The sequence below is a fragment of the Brienomyrus brachyistius genome, chromosome 23, assembly GCF_023856365.1.
Source record: "Brienomyrus brachyistius isolate T26 chromosome 23, BBRACH_0.4, whole genome shotgun sequence".
Taxonomy (NCBI): Eukaryota; Metazoa; Chordata; class Actinopteri; order Osteoglossiformes; family Mormyridae; genus Brienomyrus; species Brienomyrus brachyistius.
Genome location: NC_064555.1, coordinates 11,996,410 through 12,009,690, shown reverse-complemented (window position 1 = coordinate 12,009,690; position 13,281 = coordinate 11,996,410). Strand labels below are relative to the sequence as shown.

The window sequence follows — 13,281 nt, the reverse complement described above, 5'->3', positions numbered from 1 at the left end:
AAAAAGTCTTTTGCCAGTGCATTTTCATTTGATATAATGGACACCACATATGAATTGTCCTCTGCGAGATTCCATGGGCGGTGACTGTGTAAAATCGCAATGATCTATCATTATTTTAACCAGTGATCACTAAGAGCCATATTTCCATTAGGGGAAGAAATTGAATACTGTAGTTGTCGGTGGTGATATTTTAATAAGGACGGGGAGGAAAGGCGTCCTTGTGGTATTGCGCCTGCCCTATGGCTCAGCAAAGCGTCCGTGATCGTATAGTGGTCAGTACTCCGCGTTGTGGCCGCAGCAACCCCGGTTCGAATCCGGGTCACGGCAGGTGTATGGCCCACTCTTGTTGGTTTCTAAGCGTTCACTTCCAAGGGACTGCGTAATTTTCTGAATACGCACCCTCTACCTTTCAGCAGTCTCCGCTTTCTCATCTTCTTTGTCAGTGGTTATACTGATTTTCGACTTTTGACGGGTAGAATCTCAATACGTTCGAAATTAGAAGCAATGATGACGCATTAACTAGGGCATGTCCCGAAGTTCTCCTTTCCATCACTATAGTTGAACAGGTGTAAATTATAAGAGGAAAGGAAAACTGCGTTTTACTAGTGAATACGTCATAACAACGGAATTTGCGGCAAGTGGTGGAAATATGCCAAAAATTGAAAGAGCAATTGGTCACAGTGTAATTCATTACTGCACAATGGCAAATTGAAAGAATCGTTTGATTTCTGTTCGGATGATCCTCTCTCGCTTTGATTTTCCTAATTATCGCGCCGTTTAGAATGTACTTGGTTAAGCTTTGCGAAGCCGGATCCGCGATGTGCCAGTTGCAAATTCGTTTTGGAACTGTCGTCCAGTAGGTGTATTTTTACATTTCAGAAAGCGACCGATATCAACTGAAAAAAGACGAGTCTAACGAACAAAGCATATCTGATGAAATGAGTGCAAGCTTCGTATATGTGAAATGTAGCATATTGAAAAAAAGTCTTTTGCCAGTGCATTTTCATTTGATATAATGGTCACCACATATGAATTGTCCTCTGCGAGATTCCATGGGCGGTGACTGTCTAAAATCGCAATGATCTATCATTATTTTAACCAGTGATCACTAAGAGCCATATTTCCATTAGGGGAAGAAATTGAATACTGTAGTTGTCGGTGGTGATATTTTAATAAGGACGGGGAGGAAAGGCGTCCTTGTGGTATTGCGCCTGGCCTATGGCTCAGCAAAGCGGCCGTGATCGTATAGTGGTCAGTACTCTGCGTTGTGGCCGCAGCAACCCCGGTTCCAATCCGGGTCACGGCAGGTGTATGGCCCACTCTCGTCGCTTTCTAAGCGTTCACTTCCAAGTGACTGCGTAATTTTCTGAATACGCACCCTCTACCTTTCAGCAGTCTCCGCTTTCTCATCTTCTTTGTCAGTGGTTATACTGATTTTCGACTTTTGACGGGTAGAATCTCAATACGTTCGAAATTAGAAGCAATGATGACGCATTAACTAGGGCATGTCCCGAAGTTCTCGTTTCCATCACTATAGTTGAACAGGTGTAAATTATAAGAGGAAAGGAAAACTGCGTTTTACTAGTGAATACATCATAACAACGGAATTTGCGGCAAGTGGTGGAAATATGCCAAAAATTGAAAGAGCAATTGGTCACAGTGTAATTCATTACTGCACAATGGCAAATTGAAAGAATCGTTTGATTTCTGTTCGGATGATCCTCTCTCGCTTTGATTTTCCTAATTATCGCGCCGTTTAGAATGTACTTGGTTAAGCTTTGCGAAGCCGGATCCGCGATGTGCCAGTTGCAAATTCGTTTTGGAACTGTCGTCCAGTAGGCGTATTTTTACATTTCAGAAAGCGACCGATATCAACTGAAAAAAGACGAGTCTAACGAACAAAGCATATCTGATGAAATGAGTGCAAGCTTCGTATATGTGAAATGTAGCATATTGAAAAAAAGTCTTTTGCCAGTGCATTTTCATTTGATATAATGGACACCACATATGAATTGTCCTCTGCGAGATTCCATGGGCGGTGACTGTGTAAAATCGCAATGATCTATCATTATTTTAACCAGTGATCACTAAGAGCCATATTTCCATTAGGGGAAGAAATTGAATACTGTAGTTGTCGGTGGTGATATTTTAATAAGGACGGGGAGGAAAGGCGTCCTTGTGGTATTGCGCCTGGCCTATGGCTCAGCAAAGCGGCCGTGATCGTATAGTGGTCAGTACTCTGCGTTGTGGCCGCAGCAACCCCGGTTCGAATCCGGGTCACGGCAGGTGTATGGCCCACTCTCGTTGGTTTCTAAGCGTTCACTTCCAAGTGACTGCATAATTTTCTGAATACGCACCCTCTACCTTTCAGCAGTCTCCGCTTTCTCATCTTCTTTGTCAGTGGTTATACTGATTTTCGACTTTTGACGGGTAGAATCTCAATACGTTCGAAATTAGAAGCAATGATGACGCATTAACTAGGGCATGTCCCGAAGTTCTCCTTTCCATCACTATAGTTGAACAGGTGTAAATTATAAGAGGAAAGGAAAACTGCGTTTTACTAGTGAATACGTCATAACAACGGAATTTGCGGCAAGTGGTGGAAATATGCCAAAAATTGAAAGAGCAATTGGTCACAGTGTAATTCATTACTGCACAATGGCAAATTGAAAGAATCGTTTGATTTCTGTTCGGATGATCCTCTCTCGCTTTGATTTTCCTAATTATCGCGCCGTTTAGAATGTACTTGGTTAAGCTTTGCGAAGCCGGATCCGCGATGTGCCAGTTGCAAATTCGTTTTGGAACTGTCGTCCAGTAGGTGTATTTTTACATTTCAGATAGCGACCGATATCAACTGAAAAAAGACGAGTCTAACGAACAAAGCATATCTAATGAAATGAGTGCAAGCTTCGTATATGTGAAATGTAGCATATTGAAAAAAAGTCTTTTGCCAGTGCATTTTCATTTGATATAATGGTCACCACATATGAATTGTCCTCTGCGAGATTCCATGGGCGGTGACTGTGTAAAATCGCAATGATCTATCATTATTTTAACCAGTGATCACTAAGAGCCATATTTCCATTAGGGGAAGAAATTGAATACTGTAGTTGTCGGTGGTGATATTTTAATAAGGACGGGGAGGAAAGGCGTCCTTGTGGTATTGCGCCTGGCCTATGGCTCAGCAAAGCGGCCGTGATCGTAAAGTGGTCAGTACTCTGCGTTGTGGCCGCAGCAACCTCGGTTCGAATCCGGGTCACGGCAGGTGTATGGCCCACTCTAGTTGGTTTCTAAGCGTTCACTTCCAAGTGACTGTGTAATTTTCTGAATACGCACCCTCTACCTTTCAGCAGTCTCCGCTTTCTCATCTTCTTTGTCAGTGGTTATACTGATTTTCGACTTTTGACAGGTAGAATCTCAATACGTTCGAAATTAGAAGCAATGATGACGCATTAACTAGGGCATGTCCCGAAGTTCTCGTTTCCATCACTATAGTTGAACAGGTGTAAATTATAAGAAGAAAGGAAAACTGCGTTTTACTAGTGAATACATCATAACAACGGAATTTGCGGCAAGTGGTGGAAATATGCCAAAAATTGAAAGAGCAATTGGTCACAGTGTAATTCATTACTGCACAATGGCAAATTGAAAGAATCGTTTGATTTCTGTTCGGATGATCCTCTCTCGCTTTGATTTTCCTAATTATCGCGCCGTTTAGAATGTACTTGGTTAAGCTTTGCGAAGCCGGATCCGCGATGTGCCAGTTGCAAATTCGTTTTGGAACTGTCGTCCAGTAGGTGTATTTTTACATTTCAGAAAGAGACCGATATCAACTGAAAAAAGACGAGTCTAACGAACAAAGCATATCTGATGAAATGAGTGCAAGCTTCGTATATGTGAAATGTAGCATATTGAAAAAAAGTCTTTTGCCAGTGCATTTTCATTTGAAATAATGGACACCACATATGAATTGTCCTCTGCGAGATTCCATGGGCGGTGACTGTGTAAAATCGCAATGATCTATCATTATTTTAACCAGTGATCACTAAGAGCCATATTTTCATTAGGGGAAGAAATTGAATACTGTACTTGTCGGTGGTGATATTTTAATAAGGACGGGGAGGAAAGGCGTCCTTGTGGTATAGCGCCTGGCCTATGGCTCAGCAATGCGGCCGTGATCGTATAGTGGTCAGTACTCTGCGTTGTGGCCGCAGCAACCCCGGTTCGAATCCGGGTCACGGCAGGTGTATGGCCCCCTCTTGTTGGTTTCTAAGCGTTCACTTCCAAGTGACTGCGTAATTTTCTGAATACGCACCCTCTACCTTTCAGCAGTCTCCGCTTTCTCATGTTCTTTGTCAGTGGTTATACTGATTTTCGACTTTTGACGGGTAGAATCTCAATACGTTCGGAATTAGAAGCAATGATGACGCATTAACTAGGGCATGTCCCGAAGTTCTCGTTTCCATCACTATAGTTGAACATGTGTAAATTATAAGAAAAAAGGAAAACTGCGTTTTACTAGTGAATACATCATAACAACGGAATTTGCGGCGATTGGTGGAAATATGCCAAAATTTGAAAGAGCAATTGGTCACAGTGTAATTCATTACTGCACAATGGCAAATTGAAAGAATCGTTTGATTTCTGTTCGGATGATCCTCTCTCGCTTTGATTTTCCTAATTATCGCGCCGTTTAGAACGTACTTGGTTAAGCTTTGCGAAGCCGGATCCGCGATGTGCCAGTTGCAAATTCGTTTTGGAACTGTCGTCCAATAGGTGTATTTTTACATTTCAGAAAGCGACCGATATCAACTGAAAAATGACGAGTCTAACGAACAAAGCATATCTGATGAAATGAGTGCAAGCTTCGTATATGTGAAATGTAGCATATTGAAAAAAAGTCTTTTGCCAGTGCATTTTCATTTGATATAATGGTCACCACATATGAATTGTCCTCAGCAAGGTTCCATGGGCGGTGACTGTGTAAAATCGCAATGATCTATCATTATTTTAACCAGTGATCACTAAGAGCCATATTTCCATTAGGGGAAGAAATTGAATATTGTAGTTGTCGGTGGTGATATTTTAATAAGGACGGGGAGGAAAGGCGTCCTTGTGGTATTGCGCCTGGCCTATGGCTCAGCAAAGCGGCCGTGATCGTAAAGTGGTCAGTACTCTGCGTTGTGGCCGCAGCAACCTCGGTTCGAATCCGGGTCACGGCAGGTGTATGGCCCACTCTAGTTGGTTTCTAAGCGTTCACTTCCAAGTGACTGTGTAATTTTCTGAATATGCACCCTCTACCTTTCAGCAGTCTCCGCTTTCTCATCTTCTTTGTCAGTGGTTATACTGATTTTCGACTTTTGACGGGTAGAATCTCAATACGTTCGAAATTAGAAGCAATGATGACGCATTAACTAGGGCATGTCCCGAAGTTCTCGTTTCCATCACTATAGTTGAACAGGTGTAAATTATAAGAGGAAAGGAAAACTGCGTTTTACTAGTGAATACATCATAACAACGGAATTTGCGGCAAGTGGTGGAAATATGCCAAAAATTGAAAGAGCAATTGGTCACAGTGTAATTCATTACTGCACAATGGCAAATTGAAAGAATCGTTTGATTTCTGTTCGGATGATCCTCTCTCGCTTTGATTTTCCTAATTATCGCGCCGTTTAGAATGTACTTGGTTAAGCTTTGCGAAGCCGGATCCGCGATGTGCCAGTTGCAAATTCGTTTTGGAACTGTCGTCCAGTAGGTGTATTTTTACATTTCAGAAAGAGACCGATATCAACTGAAAAAAGACGAGTCTAACGAACAAAGCATATCTGATGAAATGAGTGCAAGCTTCGTATATGTGAAATGTAGCATATTGAAAAAAAGTCTTTTGCCAGTGCATTTTCATTTGAAATAATGGACACCACATATGAATTGTCCTCTGCGAGATTCCATGGGCGGTGACTGTGTAAAATCGCAATGATCTATCATTATTTTAACCAGTGATCACTAAGAGCCATATTTCCATTAGGGGAAGAAATTGAATACTGTACTTGTCGGTGGTGATATTTTAATAAGGACGGGGAGGAAAGGCGTCCTTGTGGTATAGCGCCTGGCCTATGGCTCAGCAATGCGGCCGTGATCGTATAGTGGTCAGTACTCTGCGTTGTGGCCGCAGCAACCCCGGTTCGAATCCGGGTCACGGCAGGTGTATGGCCCCCTCTTGTTGGTTTCTAAGCGTTCACTTCCAAGTGACTGCGTAATTTTCTGAATACGCACCCTCTACCTTTCAGCAGTCTCCGCTTTCTCATGTTCTTTGTCAGTGGTTATACTGATTTTCGACTTTTGACGGGTAGAATCTCAATACGTTCGGAATTAGAAGCAATGATGACGCATTAACTAGGGCATGTCCCGAAGTTCTCGTTTCCATCACTATAGTTGAACATGTGTAAATTATAAGAAAAAAGGAAAACTGCGTTTTACTAGTGAATACATCATAACAACGGAATTTGCGGCGATTGGTGGAAATATGCCAAAATTTGAAAGAGCAATTGGTCACAGTGTAATTCATTACTGCACAATGGCAAATTGAAAGAATCGTTTGATTTCTGTTCGGATGATCCTCTCTCGCTTTGATTTTCCTAATTATCGCGCCGTTTAGAACGTACTTGGTTAAGCTTTGCGAAGCCGGATCCGCGATGTGCCAGTTGCAAATTCGTTTTGGAACTGTCGTCCAGTAGGTGTATTTTTACATTTCAGAAAGCGACCGATATCAACTGAAAAATGACGAGTCTAACGAACAAAGCATATCTGATGAAATGAGTGCAAGCTTCGTATATGTGAAATGTAGCATATTGAAAAAAAGTCTTTTGCCAGTGCATTTTCATTTGATATAATGGTCACCACATATGAATTGTCCTCAGCAAGGTTCCATGGGCGGTGACTGTGTAAAATCGCAATGATCTATCATTATTTTAACCAGTGATCACTAAGAGCCATATTTCCATTAGGGGAAGAAATTGAATATTGTAGTTGTCGGTGGTGATATTTTAATAAGGACGGGGAGGAAAGGCATCCTTGTGGTATTGCGCCTGGCCTATGGCTCAGCAAAGCGGCCGTGATCGTATAGTGGTAAGTACTCTGCGTTGTGGCCGCAGCAACCCCGGTTCGAATCCGGGTCACGGCAGGTGTATGGCCCACTCTCGTTGGTTTTTAAGCGTTCACTTCCAAGTGACTGCATAATTTTCTGAATACGCACCCTCTACCTTTCAGCAGTCTCCGCTTTCTCATTTTCATTGTCAGTGGTTATACTGATGTTCGACTTTTGACGGGTAGAATCTCAATACGTTCGAAATTAGAAGCAATCAAGACGCATTAACTAGGGCAAGTCCCGAAGTTCTCGTTTCCATCACTATAGTTGAACATGTGTAAATTATAAGAAAAAAGGAAAACTGCGTTTTACTAGTGAATACATCATAACAACGGAATTTGCGGCGATTGGTGGAAATATGCCAAAATTTGAAAGAGCAATTGGTCACAGTGTAATTCATTACTGCACAATGGCAAATTGAAAGAATCGTTTGATTTCTGTTCGGATGATCCTCTCTCGCTTTGATTTTCCTAATTATCGCGCCGTTTAGAACGTACTTGGTTAAGCTTTGCGAAGCCGGATCCGCGATGTGCCAGTTGCAAATTCGTTTTGGAACTGTCGTCCAGTAGGTGTATTTTTACATTTCAGAAAGCGACCGATATCAACTGAAAAATGACGAGTCTAACGAACAAAGCATATCTGATGAAATGAGTGCAAGCTTCGTATATGTGAAATGTAGCATATTGAAAAAAAGTCTTTTGCCAGTGCATTTTCATTTGATATAATGGTCACCACATATGAATTGTCCTCAGCAAGGTTCCATGGGCGGTGACTGTGTAAAATCGCAATGATCTATCATTATTTTAACCAGTGATCACTAAGAGCCATATTTCCATTAGGGGAAGAAATTGAATATTGTAGTTGTCGGTGGTGATATTTTAATAAGGACGGGGAGGAAAGGCGTCCTTGTGGTATTGCGCCTGGCCTATGGCTCAGCAAAGCGGCCGTGATCGTATAGTGGTCAGTACTCTGCGTTGTGGCCGCAGCAACCCCGGTTCGAATCCGGGTCACGGCAGGTGTATGGCCCACTCTCGTTGGTTTTTAAGCGTTCACTTCCAAGTGACTGCGTAATTTTCTGAATACGCACCCTCTACCTTTCAGCAGTCTCCGCTTTCTCATCTTCATTGTCAGTGGTTATACTGATGTTCGACTTTTGACGGGTAGAATCTCAATACGTTCGAAATTAGAAGCAATCAAGACGCATTAACTAGGGCAAGTCCCGAAGTGCTCATTTTCATCACTATAGTTGAACAGGTGTAAATTATAAGAGGAAAGGAAAACTGTGTTTTACTAGTGAATACATCATAACAACGGAATTTGCGGCGATTGGTGGAAATATGCCAAAATTTGAAAGAGCAATTGGTCACAGTGTAACTCATTATTGCACAATGGCAAATTGAAAGAATGCATTGATTTCTGTTCGGATGATCCTCTCTCGCTTTGTTTTTCCTAATTATCGCGCCGTTTAGAATGTACTTGGTTAAGCTTTGCGAAGCCGGATCCGCGATGTGCCAGTTGCAAATTCGTTTTGGAACTGTCGTTCAGTACGTGTATTTTTACATTTCAGAAAGGGACCAATATCAACTGAAAAAAGACGATTCTAACGAACAAAGCATATCTGATGAAATGAGTGCAAACTTTGTGTATATGAAATCTAGCATATTGAAAAAAAAGTCTGTTGCCAGTGCATTTTCATTTGATATAATGGTCACCACATATGAATTGTCCTCAGCAAGGTTCCATGGGCGGTGACTGTGTAAAATCGCAATGATCTATCATTATTTTAACCAGTGATCACTAAGAGCCATATTTCCATTAGGGGAAGAAATTGAATACTGTACTTGTCGGTGGTGATATTTTAATAAGGACAGGGAGGAAAGGAGTCCTTGCGGTATAGCACCTGGCCTATGGCTCAGCAAAGCGGCCGTGATCGTATAGTGGTCAGTACTCTGCGTTGTGGCCGCAGCAACCCCGTTTCGAATCCGGGTCACGGCAGGTGTATGGCCCACTCTAGTTGGTTTCTAAGCGTTCACTTCAAAGTGACTGCGTAATTTTCTGAATACGCACCCTCTACCTTTCAGTAGTCTCCGCTTTCTCATCTTCTTTGTCAGTGGTTATACTGATTTTCGACTTTTGACGGGTAGAATCTCAATACGTTCGAAATTAGAAGCAATGATGACGCATTAACTAGGGCATGTCCCGAAGTTCTCGTTTCCATCACTATAGTTGAATAGGTGTAAATTATAAGAGGAAAGGAAAACTGCGTTTTACTAGTGAATACATCACAGCAACGGAATTTGCGGCAAGTGGTGGAAATATGCCAAAAATTGAAAGAGCAATTGGTCACAGTGTAATTCATTACTGCACAATGGCAGAGAGAGGAACAATACCGGTTCCATCAAATTGACAGGTCAGGTCAAAAGGTCACTTGTGGGCGGGGCTTGTGTAGGCGGGGTTGTGGTGGTACGATGTGACGTCACGGGAGTTGGATTTATTTATTATTTATTTATTATTTTTTTATTATTATTTATTATTATTTATTAATTAAATTATTTATTATTTATTATTATTATAAAGTATTTTAAATGATTTATTTAATTATAATTTTATTTTAAAATTATATTGAGGAGAGTGTTATATTGAGGAGAGTGCTTATGAGTGTGTGTGTTATTTTAATAAGTTATTATTTTGTCGGGCACAGCCGGGGCCGAGCGGGGGTGGGTTACCTGATGGAGCGTGAGCGTACGGCGTGTCTGGTGTTACGGTACCGCGGTAAGGTCCCGGGCTTTGGAGAATCAGCAAAGGCCTTAGAACCCTGTGTCTGGTGCGGTACTGCGCTAAGGTCCCCGCGGGCTCGGATAATCCTCGGAGAGAGCGATGCCGGAGAGCTGAGAGCCGTGCCGCGGCGCGAGTCTGATGCCGGAGAGCTGAGAGCCGTGCCGCGGCGCGAGTCTGATGCCGGAGAGCTGAGAGCCGTGCCGCTGCGCGAGTCTGTGACAAACTCTGAGAGACTGAGACTCTGGGAGAAAATGATAAAGTTGGAGCGAAGAATGAGAGGAGGAGGAGGTGGAGGGTCTGTCGTCCAATAAAAACGCTTGGCGGTAGTTTTGACAATGTATGTGTGTTTCTTCCTCACGCAGGCGTTTGTATTACATCAGCGTATGGTGCCACACTTTTGAAGGCCGTCTCTAACGACTTGGGCCATACATGCACCCCCAGTAAAATCAGTTTGAAGCTTTGTTCCCCGTATATGACCTCGCACAAGTACAGATATGAGTGCACCTGGTTAATTACAATTAAATAATCTAGTAAAGACACGCAAGCGTATTACACCAACGTATGGGGCCATACTTTTGAAGGTCGTCTCTAACGTCTCGGGCCATACATCAAGTTGGACACCTCGACTCCCAGTGCTTAACAGAGAAACGATATGACTGCACCTGGTGAGACCCTCGGCGAGCGGGGAGGGGGGCCTTTTCCTCCTAGGGTAGAGGCGCCAGGCCTTATCACCCGTACCACGCCCCCACCAGCGGGGAATATATGGAGCTTTGCGATGTATGGGGAACACTAATTCTTAAAAAAATACAGACATGTCCAGCACTACCGAAATGAAAGATTCAGCCTCACCTTCTAAGACTCAGCAGGAGCAGGAGACCGTTATGCAGCCTCCGGGGGCTCCTAGGATGATTGATACGGCAAGTAGACGGGTACCTATGATGCGCCCGTCGGAAGACCCGAGAGCTACCTGGGAGCTGCCCAACGGGGATAAACTGGTCTGCCTCTTTGACAACGCTGCGGAGGATCTGCGCGTCTTTCAGGTCATCGGAGACGGCCCAGACCCCACGAAAGACGACCCTTATCAGGTGTTTTTTTCTGAAACGGAATGGGGAAACTTGAAGACTATCGTTGCTCCGTTGATGGAGGAGACCCCCGACCCCGACATTCAGGTGGACAAGGGAAGAATGGAGATGTACTATAGAGATGCTCGTAAACAACGTAGCACCTTTATGAAGTGGGACGCGACCGGGGAGCTGGACAAGAGAATGCTGAATATATGGCAGCGGCCTAAATGCGACTGTTTTGGGCTGCTGATACCGTTTGTGATTTGGATGCGGGTGATTAAAGAAAAGTCCGGTTACTTCCAAGCGATGTTTAAGGAGAGTCGGGGGCGTAAGGAGATGCAAGAGTTGAAAAAACCTACGCCGTAAGGATCACCCCCACCCCCTCTCCCCCTCACCCACCGTCGCTATATAAAGTGGACTCCGTTACAACCCCTTTCACAAACATCAACAACATCATGGCAGCATCAGCAAATTATAGCAACAGTGTGTTCTCCGACGACGAAAGCGGGGACAATGAGGCTACAACTGCAACACAGGCCTCTGATCCTGGGGAACTCCCACCAACACCAGCCTCTGACGCCGGGGAGCTCTCCCCGTCCCCTCCATCAACACCGGCCTCTGATCCTGGAGAGGACTCTCCGGCGCCTGAGATCTGCACGCTTCTCTCCAGACCGGCTCTCTGCCGTGGGATGCTGACTTGTATTAAGGCTATGATAGTGGGCCTTTTAGCCTCAGTCATCAGGAAACATCAAGAGAGAAACTGCTACGGTTGTGAAGTGCGGCACCCCAGTCAGAGACAACACCCTTGTTTGTTTCCCCCAGGTAGAAATTACTTTTACATACACTTTGACTCTGTGTTGCGTGACCTCTGGACCGACCGGCTGACACCCGCCTTGACCCACGTTCTGTCGACCCTGGGCATCGGAGCGGCCGTCGGCAGGTTGGAGGGGGCAGTGGAAGCTATCCTGTACGATCTGCATGAGGCCCGCGACGGCATGCTGGAAATCAGTCGACTGGAACAAGATCTGTTTGAACAGAACCCCTCCCTTAAGCAGCTCCTGGAAGAAGAATTTCTGACTCGTTGGGAGGCCTGAGAGTAAAACAAAAGCATCTTGTGATGGGGAACGGTATCGGGAGACTCTTACGACGGTTTATGTTAAATGTTTTTTTAGAAAAAGTTAGTCCGCTGTTGATGCATGCTATTGATAAAAACAAGAAAAGCGATTGTGGGGATGATCATGCTTGTTGCTGCTTTCATAGAGTGTTATTTGAGATTGCTCAAGTCGGAGAAAATTATCAGCGGGGGATGGATTTACTTACTCAGCTGATGGCAGAGGGAGAAAGACAACCCCCCGAAAGTCTCATACGTGCCTGTCTATCTTGTATCCCCGACAATGAATTTGACTGTAATCACATTTTTGTATTTTACGCTTTAATAGTAGATGTAGTTGCCTATAAATTTCATGATAACCAGCCTATCGATGTTAATCAGTTGCTTTCTACTCTGCATACATGTATCGTTGAAAAAGCCACTATATCCACCTTAATGCATGTGACATCGCTAATCTTCCTCAACAACTGTCACGGGTGTAACTAATTGTATACCTGCATTTTTCAAATATATATCTTTCACTAATTGTATATCTTTCACTAATTGTATACCTGCATTTTTAAAATATATATCTTTCACTAATTGTATACCAGTATTTTTTTAATATATCTTAAAAAATGTAACTTTCACAAATTGTATACCAGCATTTTTTTAAATGTATCTTTCACAAATTGTATACCAGCATTTTTTTAAATGTATCTTTCACAAATTGTATACCAGCATTTTTTAAATGTAACTTTCACAAATTGTATACCAGCATTTTTTAAATGTATCTTTCACAAATTGTATACTAACATTTTTTAAATATATATATCTTTCACTAATTATATACTAATAAAAAAAAAATGTAAAATTATAATAATAATAATAATAAAAAAATTAAAAACTTGAATACCAGTGTCTTTGTAAATAATAGACAAATATGTTGAGCAGGGTGGCCGAGTGGTTAAGGCGTTGGACTTAAGATCCAATGGACATATGTCCGCGTGGGTTCGATCCCCACCCCAGCTAAACTCTTTTGTAAAATAATAATAATAATAATACACAATATTAAATAATACACAAACTCTACACAATATGGGTTAAATACATAAAAAAAAAACAGAATTTCACTGATGTTCACTCAGTCTGTTAACATCCCCCCCTCCACAGACAGCTATAAAACGGCACTTCGCCGCTCTCTC

The 13,281-nt window shown here is 42.8% G+C and overlaps 6 non-coding genes across 6 annotated transcripts; all 6 read left to right on the top strand.

Moving 5' to 3' along the window:
* Positions 1 to 2,213: 2,213 nt before the first annotated feature.
* Positions 2,214 to 2,285, top strand: trnah-gug (transfer RNA histidin (anticodon GUG)). The gene has a single exon. It is a non-coding gene; the product is annotated as a tRNA-His (tRNA).
* Positions 2,286 to 4,171: 1,886 nt separating this feature from the next.
* trnah-gug (transfer RNA histidin (anticodon GUG)) lies at positions 4,172 to 4,243 on the top strand. Its single transcript has one exon. It is a non-coding gene; the product is annotated as a tRNA-His (tRNA).
* A 1,886-nt stretch (positions 4,244 to 6,129) lies between these two features.
* trnah-gug (transfer RNA histidin (anticodon GUG)) lies at positions 6,130 to 6,201 on the top strand. Its single transcript has one exon. It is a non-coding gene; the product is annotated as a tRNA-His (tRNA).
* A 907-nt stretch (positions 6,202 to 7,108) lies between these two features.
* Positions 7,109 to 7,180, top strand: trnah-gug (transfer RNA histidin (anticodon GUG)). Its single transcript has one exon. It is a non-coding gene; the product is annotated as a tRNA-His (tRNA).
* A 907-nt stretch (positions 7,181 to 8,087) lies between these two features.
* Positions 8,088 to 8,159, top strand: trnah-gug (transfer RNA histidin (anticodon GUG)). The gene has a single exon. It is a non-coding gene; the product is annotated as a tRNA-His (tRNA).
* Positions 8,160 to 13,025: 4,866 nt separating this feature from the next.
* Positions 13,026 to 13,108, top strand: trnal-uaa (transfer RNA leucine (anticodon UAA)). Its single transcript has one exon. It is a non-coding gene; the product is annotated as a tRNA-Leu (tRNA).
* The last annotated feature ends 173 nt before the right edge of the window (positions 13,109 to 13,281 follow it).